This window comes from Triticum dicoccoides, chromosome 2A (assembly GCF_002162155.2).
Source record: "Triticum dicoccoides isolate Atlit2015 ecotype Zavitan chromosome 2A, WEW_v2.0, whole genome shotgun sequence".
In the NCBI taxonomy this organism is placed as follows: domain Eukaryota; kingdom Viridiplantae; phylum Streptophyta; class Magnoliopsida; order Poales; family Poaceae; genus Triticum; species Triticum dicoccoides.
The window spans coordinates 478,263,455-478,279,043 of NC_041382.1; positions in this window are offsets into that span (position 1 = coordinate 478,263,455).

Here is a 15,589-nt window from a genome sequence, read left to right on the forward strand (position 1 = left end):
GGAAGTCAGAGATGCAACGAGGCGGCCACGAGGCAGGAGGGCGCGCCCAGGGGGGTAGGCGCGCCCCCACCCTTGTGGCCCCTGGTAGCTCCATTGACCTACTTATTTCACCTATATATACTCTTATACCCTGAAAACATCTAGGGTATCCCCGAAACCACTTTTACACCGCCGCAACCTTCTGTACCCGTGAGATCCCATCTTGGGGCCTTCTCCGATGATCTGCCGGAGGGGGAATCGATCACGGAGGGGTTCTACATCAACACCATAGCCTCTCCGACGATGTATGAGTAGTTTACCACAGACCTTCGGGTCCATAGTTATTAGCTAGATGGCTTCTTCTCTCTCTTTGGTTCTCAATACAAAGTTCTCCTCGATGTTCTTGGAGATCTATTCGATGTAATACTTTTTGCGGTGTGTTTGCCGAGATCCGATGAATTGTGGGTTTATCATCAAGATTATCTATGGACAATATTTGGTTCTTCTCTAAATTCATTTATGCATGATTTGATATCTTTGCAAGTCTCTTCGAATTATCAGTTTAGTTTGGCCTACTAGAATGATCTTTCTTGCAACGGGAGAAGTGCTTAGCTTTGGGTTCAATCTTGCAGTGTCCTTTCCCAGTGACAGTAGGGGCAGCAAGGCATGTATTGTAATATTTCTATCAAGGATAAAAAGATGGGGTTTATATCATATTGCTTGAGTTTATCCCTCTACATCATGTCATCTTGCCTAATGCGTTACTCTATTCTTATGAACTTAATACTCTAGATGCATGCTAGATAGCGGTCGATGTGTGGAGTAATAGTAGTAGATGCATAATCGTTTCGGTCTACTTGACATGGACGTGATGCCTATTGTCGGTGTCAAAACCGGTGGATCTCGGGTAGGGGTCCCGAACTGTGCGTCTAAGGCGGATGGTAACAGGAGACAAGGGACATGATGTTTACCCAGGTTTGGGCCCTCTTGAAGGAGGTAATACTCTACGTCCTGCTTGATTGTTCTTGATGGTATGAGTATTACAAGAGTTGATCTACCACGAGATCGTAGAGGCTAAACCCTAGAAGCTAGCCTATGGTATGATTGTATGTTGTCCTACGGACTAAACCCTCTGGTTTATATAGACACCGGAGGGGGCTAGGGTTACGCAGAGTCGGTTACAAGGGAGGAGATCTACATATCCGTATCGCCTAGCTTGCCTTCCACGCCAACGAGAGTCCCATCCGGACACGGGACGAAATCTTCAATCTTGTATCTTTACAGTCCAACAGTCCGGCCAAAGGATATAGTCCGGCTGTCCGGAGACCCCCTAATCCAGGACTCCCTCAGTAGCCCCTGAACCAGGCTTCAATGACGATGAGTCCGGCGTGCAGTATTGTCTTCGGCATTGCAAGGCGGGTTCCTCCTCCGAATACTTCATGGAAGATTTTTAACACAAGGATAGTGTCTGGCTCTATAAAACAAGTTCCACATACCACCGTAGAGAGAAAAACATTTCCACAAATCAAATCTGCTGACACGTTTCGACAGCATGACATCATGTCACGGCCCGGTCTTTATTCGAACTGTTTTTCTCAACCAGCACCACACATATTGTGGGGCAGTTTTCTCGACACGTCTTGTCAAAGCAGAGATCGTGTTCCCCTTATTACGGGATTCTCGTCAATACAGACGTGGGTAACCCAACCGCGCCATTACTTATGGAGCTTGGGGAATAAGAGGTTTTACCAAGCGAGGGGGGTGCATCGCCTCTTCCGCCCTTATAAAGGGACAAGAATTCACCCTCTTCACCCATACCTTCTTCCCAACTCGTTCCATTCTGCTCAGGTTCCAACGCACGAGCGTTCACCTCCTCTACCCACAAGAGGTCTTCCAAAGATGTCTAGATCCAGAGCAGGAGGCAAATGGATGGCCTCTACTGTCCGAGAGAATGATATCAAAAAGCTTCACGAGGCCGGGTATCTGGCCAAGAAAATCGTCCACCGTCTCCCGACGGCGGGACAGATCGTCCCCACTCCGGAACCCCACGAGAGGGTTGTATTCCTCCCTCACTTTGTCCGCGGGCTAGGATTTCCCCTCCACCCATTCGTTCGCGGTATCATGTACTATTATGGGATCGATCTTCATGATCTGTCCCCTAATTCCTTCCTCAACATCTCGACATTCATTGTCGTGTGCGAGGCTTTTCTCCGCGTTTCTCCACACTTCGGTTTATGGCTGAAGGTCTTTAATGTGAAGCCCAAGGTGGTGGGCGGCGAGAACGCCGAGTGTGGGGGCGCTATGGTGAGCAAGATGCCCAACGTCATATGGCCAACAGGAACCTTTAATGATTCTGTCAAGGAGTGGCAACAACAGTGGTTTTACATCACTGAGCCGAGCGGTAAGGAGCGGGCCGCTTCTCCTGAGTTTCGATCCGGCGCCCCTCTGCGGCTTACGTCCTGGGTCAAGAAAGGATTGGAGTGGTCCTCGTCCGACGAACTGTCGGCGCTCCAGACGCGCGTTAAAGATATGGGGGATAAGAATATTGAACTCGTCGACATAGTCCATGTGATGTTAGTCCGCCGGATACTGCCTTGTCAACACCAGACTTGCAATCTATGGGAGTTTGATCCGGCCAGGCACCAAACCTTGCGAAGGCTCTTCGGCTCGTTGCATGAGGACATGTGGAAGGGGCTTTTTAAGTCCAGCAAATCATGGCCGGACTCCACCGAAGACCATGGGTACCAACTATCCCGTCCTGCAAGTTCGGTGAGTTTATCAAACCTTTCCATCCGCATGACCCAAAGGAAGCGCTTGACGAAGAAGGCGGAGCAGATCCATTGTCCGGCCCCGCTGCCTGAAGACCCGGCCATCCCACTTCTGACGAAGATGATGGTCCCGGCGCCTTACAAGGTGCCGAAGAAGACGTTCGAGATGGAGGCTAAAAAGACCCAGGGCAGCCTTCGTCATCGCGACACTTCGGGCACAATACCCGAAGGCTCTGATGCCCATTCTGCATTCGAAGAGGACGAAAAGGAGGAGGGAGATGAATCCCCTGCGGAAGGAAGAAGGAAGAGGACGGCCTCCGCATCCTTGGAGGCCGAACTACCCGAAAGAGGAAAGCTTCCTCGTCAAGAGGAGTCTCCTGCCGCTACCGACAGCGGGCCGACATGGGATCCCAGGGCCCAACCCCTGGTGAATTCGTGAGTATCCGAATACGTTTAAGCGTCCAGACTCATCGTGCCTTAGTATTTTTAACCTAAGCCGTATATTTCTTGTAGTCCAGCGAGGTCCCATACCGAACAATCCTCATCGGAGCCCCTGCTGAGCTCAAACGCTGTGGAGAGTGGGACGCCCCGGAAGGACCCTTTCTCCAAGCATGTGCCAAACACCGAGGCCTTGTCCCAAAAGGACCCCGGCCAAAGAGAAAAGGAAAAAACCGTGAAGGTGGCGCCTGGAGGTCAAACCGCAGGGGCCGGAGACGTGGGGAAAAAGATTCCATCGGCAACCACTGTCCATCCAGAAGTATCGGATGCTTTGTTGGTGGCGCTACGAGATGCCTCCATCGTTGATGAACACCCTGCCCTGATGGGCGCGGAGATTGAGAAAATTCAGTCGAGCGAGAGTGAACTGAACGAAGCCTGTATCAGTCTTATAAAAGGCTTTGAGGTATGTTTTATGAGTTATCGAAGAGTGTCATAGTATAGATAGTAGCCCCTGATACACTATTCGGTGAAAGAAAGAACCGGATAGGGGATCGACTTCATGATTTCTCTCTTGTTTGAAGCAGATACCTGTAGCGGCTGCTGCCTCTCACACTGCAGAGATCGCTGGACTGAATCAGAGTCTGGAGCGGGCCAAAGAAGAAATTGGCTAATTGCAAATGCAGTTGAGGGATAAACAAGGTATGCACCAGTATTATGTGCATTTATTGTGAGATAAATGTTCAGTATGAAATAAGCTGCATAATTTGTGCTAGGAGTTATGGCCGAAGTTGAAGCCCTCAAAAGGGTTGTTGCCGAGGCCGAGAAAAAGGCGGCCACGGGGCAGACTCTTCATGAGAAACACGAAGCCAGAGTTATTAAAGCTGAGCAGGAGCTGCAAGAGGCCGTAAGTAAATGCGAGGCCTTGGAGTAGAGTTTAACGGAGAAAGAGTCTGAACTCACCAAGGTGTACCAAGCCACGAGCGACGCCTAGGGGGAAACCCAAAGCGTGCTGCAGGGGATCCAAGAGGCGGGGAAGATCGCGGCAGGTAAGTTTTTCCCATGTAAAGAAGATATTTGAAGGAAAACTATGTTTCTGAATGTGAATCTAGGCTTCTAAGGTGTATTTGCCGAGCTGCCGCACAGTATATCAGATGCCGCTCACTTCTACCGAGCCGAAGGAAGGAACACCGTCGATAAGCTTTTTTGGTCTCAGTATTTGGCACCGAATTATCCGGTGCCATTTGCCGATCAACTGAAACAGCTGATCGAACTGCATAAGGCGGCAGAACTAGCCATGAAAGATGTGGTTATCCGGCTAAGGCCTGCCGAACCGATTCGAAGCAGCTACTTCGGGCTCGTAAGGCGGCTTAGAAGCGCTTGACCTTGACTTGACGTCATCAAGCGGTCGGTCTGTATAGAAGGAGCGCGAATGGCCTTCGCCCTTCCGGAGGACCGCCGGAGGGGAAGGAGCACCGAAAGCCTGAATCGTATTATAAGAGTGTCCTAAAAGGATCCTACCTTGCGGCGGAGCTATGTACCAAGTGATACTTCCATTTTGCATCATGCTTTTATATCGATATTTATTGCATTATGGTCTGTTATTACACATTATGTCACAATACTTATGCCTATTCTCTCTTATTTTACAAGGTTTACATAAAGAGGGAGAATGCCGGCAGCTGGGATTCTGGGCTGGAAAAGGAGCAAATATTAGAGACATATTCTGCACAGCTCCAAAAGTCCTGAAACTCAACGGAAGACGTTTTCCAAATATATAAAAATACTGAGAGCAAGAACTTCACCAGGGGGGCCACACCCTGCCCACGAGCGTGAGGGGTGCACCCTACCCCCCTAGGCACGCCCCCTACCTTGTGGGCCCCTGGTGGCCCTCCGGTGGCCATCTTATACTATATGAAGTCTTTCGATGGGAAAAAAAAGAAGCCATCTTCTCGGACGAAACTCCGTCGCCACAAGGCGGAACCGTGGTGGAACCAATCTAGGGCTCTGGCGGAGCTGTTCTGCCGGGGAAACTTCCCTCCCGAAGGGGGAAATCACCGTCATCGTCATCACCAACGCAACTCTCATTGGGAGAGGGAAATCTCCATCAACATCTTCAATAGCACCATCTCATCTCAAAACCCTAGTTCATCTCTTGTATCCAATTCTTGTCTCCATGTCCGGGATTCATGCTAGTAGGTTGCTAGTAGTGTTAATTACTCCTTGTAGTTGATGCTAGTTGGTTTAATTGGTGGAAGATCATATGTTCAGATCCTATATGCATATTAATACCCCTCTGATTATGAACATGTTTATGCTTTGTGAGTAGTTACTTTTGTTCCTGAGGACATGGGAGAAGTCTTGCTATTAGTAGTCATGTGAATTTGGTATTCGTTCGATATTTTGATGAGATGTATGTTGTCTCTCCTCTAGTGGTGTTATGTGAACGTCGACTACATGACACTTCACCATTGTTTGGGCCTAGAGGAAGGCATTGGGGAGTAATAAGTAGATGATGGGTTGCTAGAGTGACAGAAGCTTAAACCCTAGTTTATGTGTTGCTTCGTAAGGGGCTGATTTGGATCCATATGTTTCATGCTATGCTTAGGGTTACCTTAATACTTTTGTTGTAGTTGTGGATGCTTGCAATAGAGGTTAATCATAAGTGGGATGCTTGTCCAAGTAAGGGAAGTACCCAAGCACTGGTCCACCCACATACCAGATTATCAAAGTACCGAATGTGAATCATATGAGCGTGATGAAAACTAGCTTGACGATATTCCCATGTGTCCTTGGGAGCGCTTTTCTCTATATAAGAGTTTGTCCAGGCTTGTCCTTTGCTACAAAAAGGATTGGGACACCTTGCTGCACTTTATTTACTTTTGTTACTTGTTGCTCGTTACAAATTATCCTATCACAAAACTATTTGTTACCACTTATTTCAGTACTTGCAGAGAATACCTTGCTGGAAACCGCTTATCATTTCCTTCTGCTCCTCGTTGGGTTCGACACTCTTACTTATCGAAAGGACTATGATAGATCCCCTAGACTTGTGGGTTATCAAGACTCTTTTCTGGCGCCATTGCCAGGGAGTGAAGCGCCTTTGGTAGGTGGAATTTGGTAAGGAAAAAATTATATAGTGTGCTGAAATTTACTGTCACTTGTTACTATGGAATGTAATCCTCCGAGGGGATTGTTCGGGGTATCTTCACCTCGATCAGTAGAGCAAAGAGTTGCTCCTCAACCTACTGAAAATGACAATGAAAATGTCTGCTTTGAAATTCCTTCGGGTATGATAGAAAAACTGCTAGCTAATCCCTTTTTAGGAGATGGAACAAAACATCCTAATGAGCATCTGATATATGTGGATGAAGTTTGTCGATTATTTAAGCTTGCAGGTGTACCCGGAGATGTTGTTAAGAAGAAGGTCTTCCCTTTATCTTTGAAGGGAGATGCATCGACATGGTATAGGATATGTGATGATATGGGGTCTTGGAGTTACAAACGATTGAAATTGGAATTTCATCAGAAATTTTATCCTATGCATCTTGTTCATCGTGATCGCAATTACATATATAATTTTTGGCCTCGCGAAGGAGAAAACATCGCCCAAGCTTGGGGGAGGCTTAAATCAATGTTATATTCATGCCCCAATCATGATCTCTCGAGAAAAATGATTATTCAAAATTTCTATGCTCGGCTTTCTGATAACAATCGCACCATGCTTGATACTTCTTGTGCTGGCTCTTTTATGATGAAGACTATTGAATTCAAATGGGATTTATTGGAAAGAATTAAACGCAACTCTGAAGATTGGGACCTTGACAAAGGTAAGGAGCCAGGTATAACACCTAGTTTTGATTGTGTTAACACTACAGGAATCAGCTACTTTGCCGTCTGCCACGGCGGACGGCAAAGGCCCGAACGGCGGACGGCAAAGGCCTTTGCCGTCAGCCACGGACGGCAAAAGGCTCCGGCAAAGTAGGCTTCGGTAAACAGCTACTTTGCCGTCTGCTACTGACGGCAAAGTCTTTGCCGTCTGCGGCGGACGACAAAGAGAGCGCGGCGGACGGCAAAGAGAGCGGACGGCAATAATTGCGCTGTCAGTCCGTTAAGTGGCTAACGGAAGGCCTTTGCCGTCCGCTGCTGACGGCAAAATTTCTAGGGTCTTTGCCGTCCGCCGTATGATGTCATCTGTACGTCACTACATGGCAGGTTCTTTGCCGTCCGCCACTGACGGCAAAGTCTTTGCCGTCTGCCACTGTAGGCAAACTGACCAAATGGGTCAGCTCCCAGGAAGCACAGCTGGATGCCACGTGGCTTCTTTGCCGTCAGCGGCAGACGGAAAAGAGCCCGTTGCCATCAGTGGCAGACGGCAAAGAGCCTGCATTGCCTCTGTTTTTTCATATACCCAACCATTTTCACAGCAAATAGATGATACATATATATTTTTCACATGGCAAGTTCACAGCAAACATATGAGATATCCAACACATATAATTTCATCATACATGCATAGTTCCATCAACCATACATAGCAAGTTCGACATACATGCATCCAACCATACATATTACAATAGTGTCATCCTACCATACATGCATAGTTCATAGATACAAAGGAAACATAGTTCATCCAAACAAGCACTCCATCTATGCAAGCTTCCGTGAAGTGAATGAATTCTGCAAAATGGGAAATAAGAAAGTTAGAAGAAGAAGATTAGAAGAAGAAGAAGATTAGAAGAAGAAGAAGAAGAAGAAGAAGAAAATGAAGAAGAAGAAGAATATATGACATTTATGAGCTAATTTAGGTGAAATTGATCATTTGTGAGCTAACTTAGGTGAAATGGATCGTTTATGAGCTAACCTAGGTGCAATGGATCGCTTATGAGCAAACTTAGGTAAAATGCATCATTTTAGAGGTAACCTAGGTAAGATGGATCATTTTGGAGCTAACCTAGGTAAAATGGGTCATTTTAGAGCTAACTTGGGTAGAATGGATCATTTATGAGCTAAGTAAGGTTAAATGGGTCATTTTAGAGCTAACGTAGGTAAAATGGATCGTTTATGAGCTAAGTAAGGTAAAATGGATCATTTTAGAACTAACTTAGGTAAAATACATCGTTTATGAGCTAACTAAGCTAATTATGCCATTTTTGACATAAGTAAGCTAAGTACATGTCATTATTGAGCAAACCTAGCTAACTAAGCATATTAGAGCTAACTTTGGTCACTTTGGAGGAAACAAAGCTAAGTACAGATCGTTTTAGAGCTAACTTAGGTAAAATGGATGGTTTTGGAGGTCAGTAAGCTTATTAAGTCATTTTGGAGGTGAAGAAGCTAAGTCTATGTCATTATGGTAAGCATTGGAGGAAATAAAGCTAAGTCTAGGTCTTTATGCATGTGTTAAGCAAAACACTAGATAAACTTACCAAGATGTAGGAGGTGTAGGAGCGGGGTGGCTCGTGTCGGTAGCTGGAGAAGGATCGTGCGATGCTTGTCTGGAGTTACGCTGCACCAAAGATCATTTCCAATGTCTTGTTAGCATGATGACACTCAAATGTTAAGACTAGCAAGTAATGTCCATTCAATAAAACTCACCGTGGTCCCAGGAGCAATCACTGGCATCGGCGGAGCGGTCTGACCTGTCTTCTCGCACACAGACTGCACATTTGGTTTTGACGACTCAGTCATACTAGTTAGTAATGAGACAAACACTACATGAATGTTTTGGCTAATCTGCAGAAGAAACTTACCACAAGGAGCTCGTACATGGCCCTTGCCTGCATGTCATTCCGTGCCCTCTCCTCCTCCATCATCTTTGTCGTCCTCTCCTCCAACTCCCGCTGCCTCTCCGCCGCCTCCGCCAGAAGTTTCTCCGTTCTATCTCTCTCACTCTGTATAGCAGCCTGCAACACCACTCACATGACTATTTGTAATCATTGATGGAAGCGCACAGAATGTAATGGAGAAAGATAACTGAGTACGTATCACTAACCTTGATGGCGAGTTGCACTGGCCGTTCACGAGGCCTTATCTCAGGAGCGGAGCTCGACTGGCGCGCCTTGATCTCTAGGAGAGTGCTAGGACAACGGATAAGTCCATCTCCAATGGCTATGGAGCCATGGGACCTCCCGCCACCAGATATCATCAACAGCTCTGGATCAATGGGACCTTGGCTCGGGTTAAAGTCCTCCCCTTTCCTCGCCTTCCCCTCATCTCTATATCTCACGAGCTTGTTATGGGAGGAGATGTTGGTGAAGTTGTTTGCATCATCGAGGTCAGACTGAGAGAAAGCCTTGACTTTCTTGAAAGAGGCAGTGTGGGCCATGGCATACAGGTCGTACACCTCTGGCACCTTATCCGCCTTATTGTAGCGTGCCTGAAAGAAAGAAACAATGAAAATTAGTAATTAAAGGGCTCAAGCTAGCATGATGAATGAATTGCATGAATCATGAAGCAAACCACATACCCAGTTGCGCCCGAACTGATATAAGTTGGAGCTGCCTTGATGGTGTGGCACACCTTCCATTTGGGCACGTTTGTCCTTGGCCTCGTTGTGGAGGGCTAGCCATTGTGGAGAGCACCACTCATCGACCAACACCTCCCAACAATCCATCCGATCCGCACACCATCTCGGAGGTGCCTAAGTTAGCAAATAGAAACTTGAGCGCTATGGCTAAGAATTACTAAATGAAGGAACTTAAGTAGAGAAGGCCTTAAGAATTACCTTCATGTACTGCTCCTTACTCAGGAACTTACCGCGGCACGCCGGTTGGTCTTCTTGATACCACGCAAGGCGTAGTAGTCTCGAACAGCCTGCACCCGAGCCTCGTGCCATAAGTTCTGGAGTAGGCGCTTGCAGACGTTCTCAATAACATGTGCCGCGTCCTCCTCGTATCCCTCCTCACACCTGTAGAATGTGTGCAATCAAATGAGACAATATTGATTAGTACAATTAATAACTAGCTAGTTGAAGATTTTTAAATGTGTAAAGGAGAAATTACCCAAAACTTTCTGATCACCATGTCTGCCCTCGTGTCGCACATGACACCGTCGATAATCTCATCCGGCGGGGCCGGGGCAGCCACGTAGTGCTCCCAGCTCAATCCAAGCTCTGGAAGCCGACCCTCACCAGGCAACGTGACAAACCCCGGGAAGTTTTGCCGGCAAAGAACTCCAAGGACGGAGTTGGGCCGGCGGACACTATGATGGTGGTCCCAACCCCTGCAGCATGACAAGGCCAACACATTAGTTATTTGAAAAAACGTGAATGCACAAGGTACAAAAATATTAAATGCACTTACGTACCTCTCCCCATCAGGGAAAATCAACCACCTCTGCTCGCGGGTCACCGGCACGGACGGGAGCCGTGTAGCACCACGCTGGTAGACGGTGCCCCCCTCCTCATCAAGATCAGTCGGCTCCCCACCATCATCAGCATGGCCACTCGGCTCCTCGGGCTGATCCGGCCAGGTACCCCATCCGGACGTGTGCTCCTCCGGGGTCACGTGGGCCGAACTCTCGTGGGCCGAAGGCCAGTCGACCCGAGGCTCGTGGGCCCAAGACCCGTGGACCGGAGGCTCGTGGACCGGAGTCCGTGTAGCCTCCTCCTTGGACGAGTCCACCCTAGCAGTCACGCGCTCGGGTGAAACAGCCGGGGGTGGTGGCGAGGAAGGCGCCGTAGCCCTACCTCCTCTCCCACGACCACGTGCCCCACCTCCTCTCTTCCTACCTCGAGCTCGTCCCCTGCTGGGCACCGCGGTCGACGAAGAAGGGCCCGGCGGTGTGGCCATACTGTCCAGCAACGCTCGGCGGAGAGGTGCGTCTGGAATGGAAGACCTCAGACCACGCTCCCGACCAGCGCCCACCATCTTTCAACACCTGCCATGACAAACAGTAAACGAAATTAGTACAACATAAAAAAAGACCGACATGAATAATAATATGCGTATCACTTAAGTGTATCATCATCAAGTACAACATAAAAAAATGTAATACCTGACACTACTAATAATCTCGATCAGTATCATCAATAAATGCATAATCATCATCATCACTATAATCAATGACGGGCTCATAGGGTTCATTGGCATCAACATGTGCAAGGCCACCTTGACGTAATCGGTCAAGCATTGACAGGTCATCCGCAGCAGTAACCTCTTCTTGTTCCGGCTCTTCTTGTTCCTCCTCTGGGGTGATGTCGGATTCATTGTCGCTGTCTACTTCAATGTTTTGGGGTGAAGTATAGCGGTTCTTGAAACGCTTTTTGGAAAGACGTGTCTCTTGGAAGAATTCTCCTTCATATGTGTCTGGGTTAATGTGAGGTTCATAATCCTCTTCCTTTGGGGGAGAAAGTTTAGCACGTGGCGGCACTTCATAAACGACATCCCAACCTTTCAGATTTGGATTAGTTTGGCAGGCCCACGGTAGATAGAATACTTGGGTCGCCTGTTGAGCCATAATATAGACATCAGGAACATCTAAATGAGTGCTTTGGTTGATTTCAACTAGCCCTACATGTTCATGAGTCCTTCTAGTCTCCTTCGGCTGAAACCAATAACATTTGAAGACTACGACATTCGGTGGATTTTCACCATAGAACAGAAGTTCATAAATTGCTTCAACTCTCCCATAATACTCGGTACCTCCTTCGCCGATAGCAGATACACAACAATTTGTTGACTTTCGGTCGGCCATAGATAGCTCTTTGCCATAGGTACGAAAGCGATACCCGTTGATGTCGTACTTGTCAAATGAACGGACCTTATAGTCAAAACCATTAGCGACTTGTCTCAATTCGGCGTCCATAGACTCTGAATTAGCCTACAAGTTTAATATGAAAGGATTGTTGCATTATGCACAAATTAGCGAATGATATGAAATTGTCTAATAGAAATTACCGTTTGTTTGAACCAAGAGATGAAACCGGGATAGCCACCTCCTTGCTTTGCGAGAAGCTCATACTCTTCGACGGAATCCTTTTGGATCTCCGCTCCATACGAGAATATGGTGACGTATCGACTGTATGACATATCCAGGAATAAGAGTAGTTCAAAGGAAATAGAAGTTGCGAAACAATGTACCGAGAACTTACTCGATGTACGGCCGCACTTCTATTAGGTTGTTGAAGATATACAACGAAATTGTCCGCCATTCTTTGTTATCCAAAGATACTGGATGTGAAACACTAGCTGGTGCGAGATTCCCTTTGAATAGGCTGAGGTTGGATCCACCCTTTTTAGGCTCGTCAGCATTGTACCGAGGCTTCGGATTATGCAAATGATGATTTTTGGCTTCGTAGTGCGCTGTTACGAAGTTTGCCGCCTCCTCTGTGATGAATGCCTTAGCCATCGATGCTTCAATTCTACGTTTATTTTTACCTTTTTCTCGAAGCGTCTTCTGCATCCTCTCAGTTGGGTAGCACCAACGATTTTGCACGAGCCCCCCCAATCTTGCCTCGGTCAGGAGATGCAAAATCAAATGTTGCATTGGATTAAAGAAGCCCGGTGGAAAGATCTTCTCTAACTTGCAGATCAACTCCGGTGCCAACTCTTCCATTTCTTCTAGCACGCCAGGCGATAGTTCTTTCGCACAAAGAACACGGAAGAAATAGCTGAGTTCTGCCAGTACTAGCCATTCATCCTCAGGGATGAAGCCACGCAACATCACCGGCATTACCCGCTCAATCCATATGTGCCAATCATGACTCTTGAAACCAAATATCTTCAGTTTATCAAGATTCGCTCCCCTCTTTAGATTCGCTGCATACCCATCGGGGAACATCAACTGCTGTTGCACCCACAAGAGAATTTCCCTCATAGCTGGCCTTCCAAGATTGAACCATGCCTTTGGCTTCGTCTAGTTCTGCTTTCCTTTCGGTTCTTTCATGTTTTGTAACGGCCTATCACATAGCGCCTCCAGATCGACTCTAGCCTTAGTATTATCCTTTGACTTCCCATCTATGCCGAACAATGTACCAAAAAGTGCCTCGGCGATATTCTTCTCAGTGTGCATCACGTCGATGTTGTGTGGGCAAAGGAGGTCTTTGAAGTAAGGCAGATCCCATAAGCATGTTTTGTGAGTCCACACATGCTTAGTATTATACCCCTTGAAGTACACTGGACGTTGTGGATTTGGCTCGAGAGCGTTTAACTGATCCAGGGTCTATTGGCCTGTCAATGCAGGTGGTGCAGAGTTTTTGACAACTCTACCCCTGATGAAGTTCTTTTTGTATTTCCTGAACTTATGGCGAGGATCCAGGAACTGTCTATGCATGTCGAAGCAAGAAAACTTGCGACCGGCCTGAAGCCAACAAAACTCAAGAGCTCTCTTGCATGTGGGGCACGGGAACCTTCCATGCACACACCAGCCAACAAATAGCGCATACGCCGGCAAGTCATGCGTCGAGTACATGTACCAGACACGCATTATGAAGTTCCGTTTGCTAAAGGCGTCGTATGTCTTGAACCCATTATCCCAGGCTTCTTGCAATTCGTCCTTAAGCGGCTGCATGTACACATTCATATTTTTGCCTGGATAGTTGGGTCCTGGAATTATCAACGTCAGGAAAATGTTCTTTCTTTGCATAATCTGTCCGGGGGGGAGATTGAGTGGAAAGACAAATACGGGCCAACAACTGTATTGGGCTGCGGTCATACCAAACACACTGAACCCATCCGTGCTGATGCCGACTCGAGGATGCCTCGGATCTGCCGCTTTGTCAGCATGTAATTCATCAAACTTTTTCCACGCAACACCATCCGATGTGTGTACCATCATCAGATTCCCATCTGCATCTAGTTCGGTTCTTTTGCCTGTTTTGTGCCATGTCATCTGTCTGGCCGTCTCTTCGACCATGAAAAGATGTTGAAGTCTTGGTACGATTGGCATATACCGAAGAACAGTAACGGGGATTTTGGTCTGTGTCTTCTCACCCATACCGTTGTCTACCACAATATACCTGGAAGACTTGCAAATGGGACAATAGTTCAAGTCCGCATAGTCAAGCCTAAATAAGGCACATCCTTTCTCACAGGCATGTATCTTCTCATAGGGCATCTTCAGTGCACGGAGGATTTTGTCCGACTGGTACAGGTTTGCAGGCATTACATGGCCTTTGGGTAGAAAGCGTCCAAATACTGTCATAATTGCGTCATAGCATTCTCTGCCCAAGTTGAACTGAGCCTTCAGAGCCATTACTTGTGAGATGGCATCCAACTGACAAAGCTCAGTGTGCTCGTGGAGCGGATGTTTCGAAGACTCCAACATTTCATTGAAGGCCTTTGCAGATTCCTCCATCTCCTCGTCCGAATCCCGAGCATCATCATAGCCTTGCACCATGTTTTCCATCCCGGTACCATGCTCGTCGGTGCGACGACGATCCACCTCAGCTCGGTCACGTTGGGCAGACTCACCATGAAATGTCCACACCGTATAATCGGGCGTAAAACCACTCTTCTGCAGGTGTTTGCCCATTTCAGCCTCTGTCTTCTTTTCCCAATTGCCGCACCGGAAACAGGGGCACCAGGTTTTCTTTTGGCCATTTGCAAATGCGGCTTGCACAAACCCCTTAGTTTTTGTGAACCATTCAGCGCTCCATTTGTTTTGACCAGTGTGACCGGTATACATCCATGCACGGTCACTCATCTTGACTTTCAGAGTTACTGGACACACAACAATTATATATGTAATTCACCATGTATATATTCATCAGTTGATCTACTTTGTCAATTTTATTACGTCCATGCAACCTACACTCTAATAGGTAATGATAGGTCCTAATCCCACCCGTATATGTGTAGATTGGGTTTATTTTCCCATGCTATGCTTCGGATCCGACGCAAAATTTCGGCAGCACCTCCCCGCTGTTCTCCTGATACACGTCTCTGCAATAAACAGAGAGGATGTGTACCCGGAGAACAACAGGGGAGGCACTGACGAAATATATGCGTCGGATCCGGAGCAAAGCATATGGGAAAACGAACCCAATCTACACATACTCGGGCTGTCCATGGATAGCGTTGGACAATTCGAAAGAATCAAGGTTATATATATGCAAATGCATGCATATTTATAACTATGATGCTTTCGAATGGGAGACACATATTGGTTACGCATACTAATGATTCAAGACACATACATAGCTAGCTATCAAGTTTCATCAGAATAGATCAAATAATTAATGGGGGAGGAGGACTTGTCATTTGTGCTCACCCACGAACGAAGGGGCAGAGCTCGTCAAACGCACGGCGAGGTCGTCGAACACCAAACCTCGCAGCGATGAAACAACTGCACATTTAAAACTACACGATCAACACAATTATATATGATGTTTTTCATAACAAAATCGAAAAATATATGACCTAACTAATAATTCACAAATATATGACCCCGTCGGCCTCTGGAAG